This window comes from Lagenorhynchus albirostris, chromosome 1, assembly GCF_949774975.1.
Source record: "Lagenorhynchus albirostris chromosome 1, mLagAlb1.1, whole genome shotgun sequence".
Taxonomy (NCBI): Eukaryota; Metazoa; Chordata; class Mammalia; order Artiodactyla; family Delphinidae; genus Lagenorhynchus; species Lagenorhynchus albirostris.
Window position 1 is genome coordinate 138,377,356 of NC_083095.1, and position 12,768 is coordinate 138,390,123.

Below are 12,768 nucleotides of genomic sequence, written 5' to 3' on the forward strand. Positions count from 1 at the left end.
GGGAGAAATCCAATGGGCCATTGTCCCCGGGCGGTTGGCCAAGCTGATGGCTCCTCCTCGGGTTGTTTCCGGCTTGTGTGTGCTGTGTGAACAGGCTAGGAAATGCCTTAGTCAAGATAAGTCACAGCAAGCTTCTTTGGTGAGGGGTGGCTCTGGCATCTTTCCATGACACGTTGGGATCCCGGTGGAGAGGGAAGGGCAAGGCTACCGATAAAGACACATGAAATGGCTGGCTAAGCCCACATGTTTACTTGTGGGTGGACAGATTGACAGAGGCCATAGGCTTCCAGGAACACTTTTGATGTCCCCTCAGGAGCACTTGGAGGCACGTGTAGAGAGGGAACACGGGAGAACTTCTGTGGACTGTCCCGCCTTTTTCCCCTCCTTGGTCGATTTACTTCATGGCGGGTCCCTATGCTAGTGAATGGTTGCCTTTGTGGCACAGTATGGTGTCTTGTCATGGGGGCTGATTTGGAGGTCGTGGGGTGTTTTGTCCCTGTCTGTCCACGTTCCCCCTGTGTTGAAGGTGTGAGGGTGTTCCTGAGTCCAGCCCAACATCTTTACTAAACCTGGCCCACATAGCGTTCCCTGAGGTTTGCAGATCTTCCCGGAGGTCACTGGGCACAACCATGCGGAAAAAAGGGAGTCGGCTGCCAAGGAAAGGCTATAGATTTAAAGGCGGGTGAGGGTGTGTGGTGCGGGGGTCATTTTTACTGCCACGCGCTGGTGCATCCAGACTGTGGTATCCGGTGTGCCTGGCCACAGGCCAGACGAGTCATAGCGGTTCAGGTGTCTCGGCTGTTGGCTGGGTTCTCTTAATTGCATGGCTGTGGGTCACACATTGCTTCTAGAAGACCTGGGCCTCACTGTTTCTCCGAGGTCACGTCACTGACGGGCCCGGAGTGTGAATGTGCCAGGTACCACCGCAGTTGACCCCATTGGTGCAATGGTGTTCTCCGCCACAATGGGCATTGGAATGGCTCCCATGCCATTTGGTTGCAAGGGTTTCCCCACCACGTTGGGCTTCAGAATGTTTCCCATGTCATTACCTCTGTGTGTGAACCAAGGGTAGGTCATCTGTCTTGGCAGCAGCTCAGGAAGCGTGCCTACTGGTGAGTCTCGCTTGATCAGTCCAGGTGTTCCTCACGTGCCCTTTGTCACGGTTCCCTTCGAGCTGCTTTTGACGAAGGCCGTCATATTCGGCCAAGGCCCCTTCCCTTGTGGAAGATCTCTTCCCCGTAAGAGCGTGGCACTTGTGTGGAAGAATATGTGCCAAGGGCGGGCGTGTTCCCCTAGATGGCACCGGCTCTTAGTCTGAGGGGCCACAGTTGCCCAGAGGGTGTCTCAGGGGTTTAGGAAGACATCCTTCTGCTGTGGTGGATGGGAGAGCACTCAGGAGTGGAATTGCAGTGCCCGAGACCAGGGGGATTTTGGACAGCGGTGCTCTGTGTCCTGATGGCCGCACCCTCTGAAGGCGTCAGCTCTATGTTGCTTTCACGTTTCCCTGCGGACCCACAGGCAAGATCTGCAGCAAATTAAATGTCGAGGGGAGACAGAGCACGCATCACTGAGGGATATCGCCCTTTCGCTCGGTGCACCCGTGCACCCTCCTAAAGAACGCATGTGTTCTCTCACCCCGAGCCAGGTGGAATGCCAGGAAAGGAATTCCAGCAGCAGATCAACCTGGGACCATCTGTATAATCCCTGACACCCGGTGAAGTGAGGAGGAGGAGTCTCACAGGGGTGTTGGCCCGCATTCCATGAGGATCCTGGTTTAACCCTTGTTGCGGTAAGTAGCACCTCTTTCCTAAAACCTAGAGGTTTGACCAAGGGAACATGTGCAACGGGGCTACACCCTCACCTTCTGGCCTTTTCCATGGGAACCCGAGCTTCGATGCCCTGAGAACTGGCTGCATTTCCTTCCCCGATGGCTTTGCTTTGTTCACTTCCGTATGCTGACATGATTCAGCTCGCTGTCCGTACCGTGGTGGAATCTGCAAGTTTGCATGTCCAGCGTTTGAGCATGTGCTTGGCTCGACGATGACTTCCACAAATGCATTCCTTGGAAATCTGAACAAAATGAGTGAGAAATCCCTGCCGTCTCCTCCTTGGAACTGAGGTCCAACACGTGGCTCCCAAAAGGAAAGTAGGGAGAGGTTCGCGTTGCATTTGCTCCCGTGGGTGTCCACAGCCACGCTGTTTAAGTTGAGGCTTGTGGCCGTCTGATGGGGAGAAGAGGCATTGGGAAAGGACCCTGGGATGCCAATCCAGGTGGGAAGGCTAGGGAGAGCGTGCCGTCTGTGGGTTCCTTGGTCGAGCCGGGACTGCTGTCCCCTGCCACGGTTCAGCATTCGGGTAGGAGAGGAAGCGTGAGCCCTTGGTGGTCCGGTCGCCTGCCCTTGAGTTCTACAGGCCTCCGCCACCGGCTACTCGTTGCCTTGTGCCCGCAAAGAAACGGAAGTCTGTAGGCTCAGGGTGAGAGCAGGATTCCTGGCCTAGGGCAGGCTTCTTTGCCGTGTTCTGCTTGGGAGACCAGATGCAGTTTAGGTTTCTCCTGATAAGGGGAGAAATCCAATGGGCCATTGTCACCGGGAGGTTGGCCAAGCTGAGGGCTCCCCCTCGGGTTGTGTCTGGCTTGTGTGTGCTGTGTGAAAGGGCTAGAAAATGCCTTAGTGAAGATAAGTCACAGCAAGCTTCCTTGGTGAGGGGTGGCTCTGGCATCTTTCCCTGACACGTTGGGATCCCGGTGGAGAGAGGAGGGCAAGGCGAATGAAGCAGACACGAGAGATGGCTGGCTAATCCCACAGGTTTACTGGTGGGTGGATAGATCGATGGTGGTCATAGGCTTCCGGGAACACTTTTGGTATTCCCTCAGGGACATTTGGAGGCAAGTGTAGAGAGGGAACACGGGAGCACATCTGTGGCGTGTCTCGCTTGTTTCCCCTCCTTGGTCAATTTACTTCATGGCGGGTCCGTGTGCCAGGGAATGGTTGCCTTCGTGGCACAGGATGGTGTCTTCTCATGGGGGCTGATTTGGAGGCCGTGGGGTGTTTTGTCCCTGTCTGTCCACGTTCTCCCTGTGTTGAAGATGTGAAGGTGTTCCTCAGTACAGCCCTGCATCGGTACTACACCCAGCCCACCTAGCAGTCCCTGAGGATTGCAGACCTTCCCGGAGGTCTTTGGGCAAAACCACGCGGAAAGGGAGTCGGCTGCCAAGGAAAGGCTACAGGTTTCCGGGCCCGAGAGGATGTGTGGTGCGGGGATCTTTTCTCCTGCCACCCGCTGGTGCTTTGAGACTGTGGTGTACGGCGTGCCTGGCCACAGTCCAGAGAAGTCATACCGGTTCAGGTGTCTAGGCTGTTGGCCGGGTTCTCTTGTTGCGCGGCTGTAGGTAACACGTTGCTTCTAGAGGACCTGGGCCTCACGGTTTCACCGAGGTCACGTCACTGACGGACCCAGAGTGCGAAAGTGGCAGGCAGCACTGCAAGAGACCCAATTGCTGCAACAGTTTGCCCCGCCACGTTGGGCATCGTAATGGTTCCCATGCCATTACCTTTGTGTGTACGACAAGGGTAGGTCGTCTGTCCTAACAGCAGGCCAGGAAGTATGCCTGCTGGTGAGTCTGCCTTGATTAGTGCAGGTGTTCCTCACGTGCCCTTTGTCGTGGGTCCCTATGAGCCGCTTTTGGTGGAGGCCGTCATATTCGGCCGTGTGCCCTTCCCTTGTGGAAGATCTCTTGATCTTCCGGGCGCGTCCACTGTGTGGAGCCATATGTGCTTAGAGTTGGTGTGTTCCCCAAAGGTCACTGGCTCTTAGTCTGAGGAGGCACAGTTGCCCTGAGCGTGTCTCAGGGTTTCCGGAAGACATCCTTTAGCTGTGATGGAGGGGAGAGTGCTCAGGAGAGGAATTGCAGGGCCCGAGGCCAGGGTGTTGTTGGACGGCGGGGCTCGTCGTCCTGATGGCGGCACGCTGTGAAGGCGTCTACGCCACGTTGCTTTCACATTTACGTGCGGACGCCCAGGCACGATGGGCAGCAAATGAAATGTTGAGGGGATATAGAGCACGCATCACTAGATGGTATCGCCCTTTCCCTCGGTGCGCCCGTGCACCATCCTCAAGCACGCGTGTGTTCTCTCAGCCCGAGCCAGGTGGACTGCCAGGGACGGAATCCCAGCAGCAGAGCAGCCCGGGGCCATCCGTATAATCCATAATACCTGGTGAAGGGAGGAGGAGGAGTCTCGCAGGGGTGTTGGCGCACATTCCATGAGGATCCTGGTTTAAACCTTATTGCGGTAAGTGGCACGTCTTTGCTGAAACCTAGAGGTTTGGCCACGGGAACTGAAAACCGGTGCTACAGCCTCATCTTCTGTCTTTTTCCTGGGGAACATGAGCTTCGATGACCTGAGAACTGGCTGCATTTCCTGCCCCATGGCTCAGATCTGGCCGCTTCTGTATGCTGACATGATTCAGCTCACTGGCCGTCCCTTGGTGGAATCTGCAACTTTGCATGTCCGGCGTTTGAGCATGTGCTTGGATCGATGATGACCCCCACAGATGCATTCCTTGGAAATCTGAACAAAATGAGTGAGAAAACCCTACCGTCTCCTCATCGGAACTGAGGTCCAGCACGTGGCTCCCAAAAGGAAAGTAGGGAGAGGTTGAGGTTGCGTTTGCTGCCGTGTGTGTGTACAGCCACGTTGTTCAAGTGGAGGGTTGTGGCCGTCTCATGGGGAGAAGAGCCATTGGGAAAGGAGCCTGGGATGCCAATGCAGGTGGGAAGGCTAGGGACAGCGTGCCGTCTCTGGGTTCCTTGGTCGAGCCAGGACTTCTGTCCCCTGCCACGGACGAGCATGCGGCTAGGAAAGGAAGCGTGAACCATTGGTGGTCCTATCGACTGCATTTGAGTTCTACAGGCCGCCGCCACCGGCTACTCGTTGCCTTGTGCCCTCACGGAAAGAGAAGTCTATGGTCAGGGTCAGAGCAGGATTCCTGGCCTAGGGCTGGCTCTTTGTCATGTTCTGCTTGGGAGACCAGATGCAGTTTCGGTTTCTCATGATGAGGGGAGAAATCCAATGGGCCATTGTCCCCGGGCGGTTGGCCAAGCTGATGGCTCCTCCTCGGGTTGTTTCCGGCTTGTGTGTGCTGTGTGAACAGGCTAGGAAATGCCTTAGTCAAGATAAGTCACAGCAAGCTTCTTTGGTGAGGGGTGGCTCTGGCATCTTTCCATGACACGTTGGGATCCCGGTGGAGAGGGAAGGGCAAGGCTACCGATAAAGACACATGAAATGGCTGGCTAAGCCCACATGTTTACTTGTGGGTGGACAGATTGACAGAGGCCATAGGCTTCCAGGAACACTTTTGATGTCCCCTCAGGAGCACTTGGAGGCACGTGTAGAGAGGGAACACGGGAGAACTTCTGTGGACTGTCCCGCCTTTTTCCCCTCCTTGGTCGATTTACTTCATGGCGGGTCCCTATGCTAGTGAATGGTTGCCTTTGTGGCACAGTATGGTGTCTTGTCATGGGGGCTGATTTGGAGGTCGTGGGGTGTTTTGTCCCTGTCTGTCCACGTTCCCCCTGTGTTGAAGGTGTGAGGGTGTTCCTGAGTCCAGCCCAACATCTTTACTAAACCTGGCCCACATAGCGTTCCCTGAGGTTTGCAGATCTTCCCGGAGGTCACTGGGCACAACCATGCGGAAAAAAGGGAGTCGGCTGCCAAGGAAAGGCTATAGATTTTAAGGCGGGTGAGGGTGTGTGGTGCGGGGGTCATTTTTACTGCCACGCGCTGGTGCATCCAGACTGTGGTATCCGGTGTGCCTGGCCACAGGCCAGACGAGTCATAGCGGTTCAGGTGTCTCGGCTGTTGGCTGGGTTCTCTTAATTGCATGGCTGTGGGTCACACATTGCTTCTAGAAGACCTGGGCCTCACTGTTTCTCCGAGGTCACGTCACTGACGGGCCCGGAGTGTGAATGTGCCAGGTACCACCGCAGTTGACCCCATTGGTGCAATGGTGTTCTCCGCCACAATGGGCATTGGAATGGCTCCCATGCCATTTGGTTGCAAGGGTTTCCCCACCACGTTGGGCTTCAGAATGTTTCCCATGTCATTACCTCTGTGTGTGAACCAAGGGTAGGTCATCTGTCTTGGCAGCAGCTCAGGAAGCGTGCCTACTGGTGAGTCTCGCTTGATCAGTCCAGGTGTTCCTCACGTGCCCTTTGTCACGGTTCCCTTCGAGCTGCTTTTGACGAAGGCCGTCATATTCGGCCAAGGCCCCTTCCCTTGTGGAAGATCTCTTCCCCGTAAGAGCGTGGCACTTGTGTGGAAGAATATGTGCCAAGGGCGGGCGTGTTCCCCTAGATGGCACCGGCTCTTAGTCTGAGGGGCCACAGTTGCCCAGAGGGTGTCTCAGGGGTTTAGGAAGACATCCTTCTGCTGTGGTGGATGGGAGAGCACTCAGGAGTGGAATTGCAGTGCCCGAGACCAGGGGGATTTTGGACAGCGGTGCTCTGTGTCCTGATGGCTGCACCCTCTGAAGGCGTCAGCTCTATGTTGCTTTCACGTTTCCCTGCGGACCCACAGGCAAGATCTGCAGCAAATTAAATGTCGAGGGGAGACAGAGCACGCATCACTGAGGGATATCGCCCTTTCGCTCGGTGCACCCGTGCACCCTCCTAAAGAACGCATGTGTTCTCTCACCCCGAGCCAGGTGGAATGCCAGGAAAGGAATTCCAGCAGCAGATCAACCTGGGACCATCTGTATAATCCCTGACACCCGGTGAAGTGAGGAGGAGGAGTCTCACAGGGGTGTTGGCCCGCATTCCATGAGGATCCTGGTTTAACCCTTGTTGCGGTAAGTAGCACCTCTTTCCTAAAACCTAGAGGTTTGACCAAGGGAACATGTGCAACGGGGCTACACCCTCACCTTCTGGCCTTTTCCATGGGAACCCGAGCTTCGATGCCCTGAGAACTGGCTGCATTTCCTTCCCCGATGGCTTTGCTTTGTTCACTTCCGTATGCTGACATGATTCAGCTCGCTGTCCGTACCGTGGTGGAATCTGCAAGTTTGCATGTCCAGCGTTTGAGCATGTGCTTGGCTCGACGATGACTTCCACAAATGCATTCCTTGGAAATCTGAACAAAATGAGTGAGAAATCCCTGCCGTCTCCTCCTTGGAACTGAGGTCCAACACGTGGCTCCCAAAAGGAAAGTAGGGAGAGGTTCGCGTTGCATTTGCTCCCGTGGGTGTCCACAGCCACGCTGTTTAAGTTGAGGCTTGTGGCCGTCTGATGGGGAGAAGAGGCATTGGGAAAGGACCCTGGGATGCCAATCCAGGTGGGAAGGCTAGGGAGAGCGTGCCGTCTGTGGGTTCCTTGGTCGAGCCGGGACTGCTGTCCCCTGCCACGGTTCAGCATTCGGGTAGGAGAGGAAGCGTGAGCCCTTGGTGGTCCGGTCGCCTGCCCTTGAGTTCTACAGGCCTCCGCCACCGGCTACTCGTTGCCTTGTGCCCGCAAAGAAACGGAAGTCTGTAGGCTCAGGGTGAGAGCAGGATTCCTGGCCTAGGGCAGGCTTCTTTGCCGTGTTCTGCTTGGGAGACCAGATGCAGTTTAGGTTTCTCCTGATAAGGGGAGAAATCCAATGGGCCATTGTCACCGGGAGGTTGGCCAAGCTGAGGGCTCCCCCTCGGGTTGTGTCTGGCTTGTGTGTGCTGTGTGAAAGGGCTAGAAAATGCCTTAGTGAAGATAAGTCACAGCAAGCTTCCTTGGTGAGGGGTGGCTCTGGCATCTTTCCCTGACACGTTGGGATCCCGGTGGAGAGAGGAGGGCAAGGCGAATGAAGCAGACACGAGAGATGGCTGGCTAATCCCACAGGTTTACTGGTGGGTGGATAGATCGATGGTGGTCATAGGCTTCCGGGAACACTTTTGGTATTCCCTCAGGGACATTTGGAGGCAAGTGTAGAGAGGGAACACGGGAGCACATCTGTGGCGTGTCTCGCTTGTTTCCCCTCCTTGGTCAATTTACTTCATGGCGGGTCCGTGTGCCAGGGAATGGTTGCCTTCGTGGCACAGGATGGTGTCTTCTCATGGGGGCTGATTTGGAGGCCGTGGGGTGTTTTGTCCCTGTCTGTCCACGTTCTCCCTGTGTTGAAGATGTGAAGGTGTTCCTCAGTACAGCCCTGCATCGGTACTACACCCAGCCCACCTAGCAGTCCCTGAGGATTGCAGACCTTCCCGGAGGTCTTTGGGCAAAACCACGCGGAAAGGGAGTCGGCTGCCAAGGAAAGGCTACAGGTTTCCGGGCCCGAGAGGATGTGTGGTGCGGGGATCTTTTCTCCTGCCACCCGCTGGTGCTTTGAGACTGTGGTGTACGGCGTGCCTGGCCACAGTCCAGAGAAGTCATACCGGTTCAGGTGTCTAGGCTGTTGGCCGGGTTCTCTTGTTGCGCGGCTGTAGGTAACACGTTGCTTCTAGAGGACCTGGGCCTCACGGTTTCACCGAGGTCACGTCACTGACGGACCCAGAGTGCGAAAGTGGCAGGCAGCACTGCAAGAGACCCAATTGCCGCAAGAGTTTGCCCCGCCACGTTGGGCATCGTAATGGTTCCCATGCCATTACCTTTGTGTGTACGACAAGGGTAGGTCGTCTGTCCTAACAGCAGGCCAGGAAGTATGCCTGCTGGTGAGTCTGCCTTGATTAGTGCAGGTGTTCCTCACGTGCCCTTTGTCGTGGGTCCCTATGAGCCGCTTTTGGTGGAGGCCGTCATATTCGGCCGTGTGCCCTTCCCTTGTGGAAGATCTCTTGATCTTCCGGGCGCGTCCACTGTGTGGAGCCATATGTGCTTAGAGTTGGTGTGTTCCCCAAAGGTCACTGGCTCTTAGTCTGAGGAGGCACAGTTGCCCTGAGCGTGTCTCAGGGTTTCCGGAAGACATCCTTTAGCTGTGATGGAGGGGAGAGTGCTCAGGAGAGGAATTGCAGGGCCCGAGGCCAGGGTGTTGTTGGACGGCGGGGCTCGTCGTCCTGATGGCGGCACGCTGTGAAGGCGTCTACGCCACGTTGCTTTCACATTTACGTGCGGACGCCCAGGCACGATGGGCAGCAAATGAAATGTTGAGGGGATATAGAGCACGCATCACTAGATGGTATCGCCCTTTCCCTCGGTGCGCCCGTGCACCATCCTCAAGCACGCGTGTGTTCACTCAGCCCGAGCCAGGTGGACTGCCAGGGACGGAATCCCAGCAGCAGAGCAGCCCGGGGCCATCCGTATAATCCATAATACCTGGTGAAGGGAGGAGGAGGAGTCTCGCAGGGGTGTTGGCGCACATTCCATGAGGATCCTGGTTTAAACCTTGTTGCGGTAAGTGGCACTTCTTTGCTGAAACCTAGAGGTTTGGCCACGGGAACTGAAAACCGGTGCTACAGCCTCATCTTCTGTCTTTTTCCTGGGGAACATGAGCTTCGGTGACCTGAGAACTGGCTGCATTTCCTGCCCCATGGCTCAGATCTGGCCGCTTCTGTATGCTGACATGATTCAGCTCACTGGCCGTCCCTTGGTGGAATCTGCAACTTTGCATGTCCGGCGTTTGAGCATGTGCTTGGATCGATGATGACCCCCACAGATGCATTCCTTGGAAATCTGAACAAAATGAGTGAGAAAACCCTACCGTCTCCTCATCGGAACCGAGGTCCAGCACGTGGCTCCCAAAAGGAAAGTAGGGAGAGGTTGAGGTTGCGTTTGCTGCCGTGTGTGTGTGTACAGCCACGTTGTTCAAGTGGAGGGTTGTGGCCGTCTCATGGGGAGAAGAGCCATTGGGAAAGGAGCCTGGGATGCCAATGCAGGTGGGAAGGCTAGGGACAGCGTGCCGTCTCTGGGTTCCTTGGTCGAGCCAGGACTTCTGTCCCCTGCCACGGACGAGCGTGCGGCTAGGAAAGGAAGCGTGAACCATTGGTGGTCCTATCGACTGCATTTGAGTTCTACAGGCCGCCGCCACCGGCTACTCGTTGCCTTGTGCCCTCACGGAAAGAGAAGTCTATGGTCAGGGTCAGAGCAGGATTCCTGGCCTAGGGCTGGCTCTTTGTGATGTTCTGCTTGGGAGACCAGATGCAGTTTCGGTTTCTCATGATGAGGGGAGAAATCCAATGGGCCATTGTCCCCGGGCGGTTGGCCAAGCTGATGGCTCCTCCTCGGGTTGTTTCCGGCTTGTGTGTGCTGTGTGAACAGGCTAGGAAATGCCTTAGTCAAGATAAGTCACAGCAAGCTTCTTTGGTGAGGGGTGGCTCTGGCATCTTTCCATGACACGTTGGGATCCCGGTGGAGAGGGAAGGGCAAGGCTACCGATAAAGACACATGAAATGGCTGGCTAAGCCCACATGTTTACTTGTGGGTGGACAGATTGACACAGGCCGTAGGCTTCCAGGAACACTTTTGATGTCCCCTCAGGAGCACTTGGAGGCACGTGTAGAGAGGGAACACGGGAGAACTTCTGTGGACTGTCCCGCCTTTTTCCCCTCCTTGGTCGATTTACTTCATGGCGGGTCCCTATGCTAGTGAACGGTTGCCTTTGTGGCACAGTATGGTGTCTTGTCATGGGGGCTGATTTGGAGGTCGTGGGGTGTTTTGTCCCTGTCTGTCCACGTTCCCCCTGTGTTGAAGGTGTGAGGGTGTTCCTGAGTCCAGCCCAACATCTTTACTAAACCTGGCCCACATAGCGTTCCCTGAGGTTTGCAGATCTTCCCGGAGGTCACTGGGCACAACCATGCGGAAAAAAGGGAGTCGGCTGCCAAGGAAAGGCTATAGATTTAAAGGCGGGTGAGGGTGTGTGGTGCGGGGGTCATTTTTACTGCCACGCGCTGGTGCATCCAGACTGTGGTATCCGGTGTGCCTGGCCACAGGCCAGACGAGTCATAGCGGTTCAGGTGTCTCGGCTGTTGGCTGGGTTCTCTTAATTGCATGGCTGTGGGTCACACATTGCTTCTAGAAGACCTGGGCCTCACTGTTTCTCCGAGGTCACGTCACTGACGGGCCCGGAGTGTGAATGTGCCAGGTACCACCGCAGTTGACCCCGTTGGTGCAATGGTGTTCTCCGCCACAATGGGCATTGGAATGGCTCCCATGCCATTTGGTTGCAAGGGTTTCCCCACCACGTTGGGCTTCAGAATGTTTCCCATGTCATTACCTCTGTGTGTGAACCAAGGGTAGGTCATCTGTCTTGGCAGCAGCTCAGGAAGCGTGCCTACTGGTGAGTCTCGCTTGATCAGTCCAGGTGTTCCTCACGTGCCCTTTGTCACGGTTCCCTTCGAGCTGCTTTTGACGAAGGCCGTCATATTCGGCCAAGGCCCCTTCCCTTGTGGAAGATCTCTTCCCCGTAAGAGCGTGGCACTTGTGTGGAAGAATATGTGCCAAGGGCGGGCGTGTTCCCCTAGATGGCACCGGCTCTTAGTCTGAGGGGCCACAGTTGCCCAGAGGGTGTCTCAGGGGTTTAGGAAGACATCCTTCTGCTGTGGTGGATGGGAGAGCACTCAGGAGTGGAATTGCAGTGCCCGAGACCAGGGGGATTTTGGACAGCGGTGCTCTGTGTCCTGATGGCCGCACCCTCTGAAGGCGTCAGCTCTATGTTGCTTTCACGTTTCCCTGCGGACCCACAGGCAAGATCTGCAGCAAATTAAATGTCGAGGGGAGACAGAGCACGCATCACTGAGGGATATCGCCCTTTCGCTCGGTGCACCCGTGCACCCTCCTAAAGAACGCATGTGTTCTCTCACCCCGAGCCAGGTGGAATGCCAGGAAAGGAATTCCAGCAGCAGATCAACCTGGGACCATCTGTATAATCCCTGACACCCGGTGAAGTGAGGAGGAGGAGTCTCACAGGGGTGTTGGCCCGCATTCCATGAGGATCCTGGTTTAACCCTTGTTGCGGTAAGTAGCACCTCTTTCCTAAAACCTAGAGGTTTGACCAAGGGAACATGTGCAACGGGGCTACACCCTCACCTTCTGGCCTTTTCCATGGGAACCCGAGCTTCGATGCCCTGAGAACTGGCTGCATTTCCTTCCCCGATGGCTTTGCTTTGTTCACTTCCGTATGCTGACGTGATTCAGCTCGCTGTCCGTACCGTGGTGGAATCTGCAAGTTTGCATGTCCAGCGTTTGAGCATGTGCTTGGCTCGACGATGACTTCCACAAATGCATTCCTTGGAAATCTGAACAAAATGAGTGAGAAATCCCTGCCGTCTCCTCCTTGGAACTGTGGTCCAACACGTGGCTCCCAAAAGGAAAGTAGGGAGAGGTTCGCGTTGCATTTGCTCCCGTGGGTGTCCACAGCCACGCTGTTTAAGTTGAGGCTTGTGGCCGTCTGATGGGGAGAAGAGGCATTGGGAAAGGACCCTGGGATGCCAATCCAGGTGGGAAGGCTAGGGAGAGCGTGCCGTCTGTGGGTTCCTTGGTCGAGCCGGGACTGCTGTCCCCTGCCACGGTTCAGCATTCGGGTAGGAGAGGAAGCGTGAGCCCTTGGTGGTCCGGTCGCCTGCCCTTGAGTTCTACAGGCCTCCGCCACCGGCTACTCGTTGCCTTGTGCCCGCAAAGAAACGGAAGTCTGTAGGCTCAGGGTGAGAGCAGGATTCCTGGCCTAGGGCAGGCTTCTTTGCCGTGTTCTGCTTGGGAGACCAGATGCAGTTTAGGTTTCTCCTGATAAGGGGAGAAATCCAATGGGCCATTGTCACCGGGAGGTTGGCCAAGCTGAGGGCTCCTCCTCGGGTTGTGTCTGGCTTGTGTGTGCT

General features: G+C 55.8%; 5 non-coding genes across 5 annotated transcripts; all 5 read left to right on the plus strand.

Moving 5' to 3' along the window:
- The first annotated feature begins 2,031 nt into the window (after positions 1–2,031).
- On the plus strand, positions 2,032–2,123 carry LOC132505584 (small nucleolar RNA SNORD116). The gene has a single exon (XR_009535451.1). It is a non-coding gene; the product is annotated as a small nucleolar RNA SNORD116 (small nucleolar RNA).
- Positions 2,124–4,532: 2,409 nt separating this feature from the next.
- On the plus strand, positions 4,533–4,624 carry LOC132504988 (small nucleolar RNA SNORD116). Its single transcript, XR_009535201.1, has one exon. It is a non-coding gene; the product is annotated as a small nucleolar RNA SNORD116 (small nucleolar RNA).
- A 2,467-nt stretch (positions 4,625–7,091) lies between these two features.
- On the plus strand, positions 7,092–7,183 carry LOC132505587 (small nucleolar RNA SNORD116). Its single transcript, XR_009535454.1, has one exon. It is a non-coding gene; the product is annotated as a small nucleolar RNA SNORD116 (small nucleolar RNA).
- Positions 7,184–9,592: 2,409 nt separating this feature from the next.
- Positions 9,593–9,684, plus strand: LOC132504996 (small nucleolar RNA SNORD116). Its single transcript, XR_009535206.1, has one exon. It is a non-coding gene; the product is annotated as a small nucleolar RNA SNORD116 (small nucleolar RNA).
- A 2,469-nt stretch (positions 9,685–12,153) lies between these two features.
- LOC132505603 (small nucleolar RNA SNORD116) lies at positions 12,154–12,245 on the plus strand. Its single transcript, XR_009535464.1, has one exon. It is a non-coding gene; the product is annotated as a small nucleolar RNA SNORD116 (small nucleolar RNA).
- Positions 12,246–12,768: the final 523 nt, after the last annotated feature.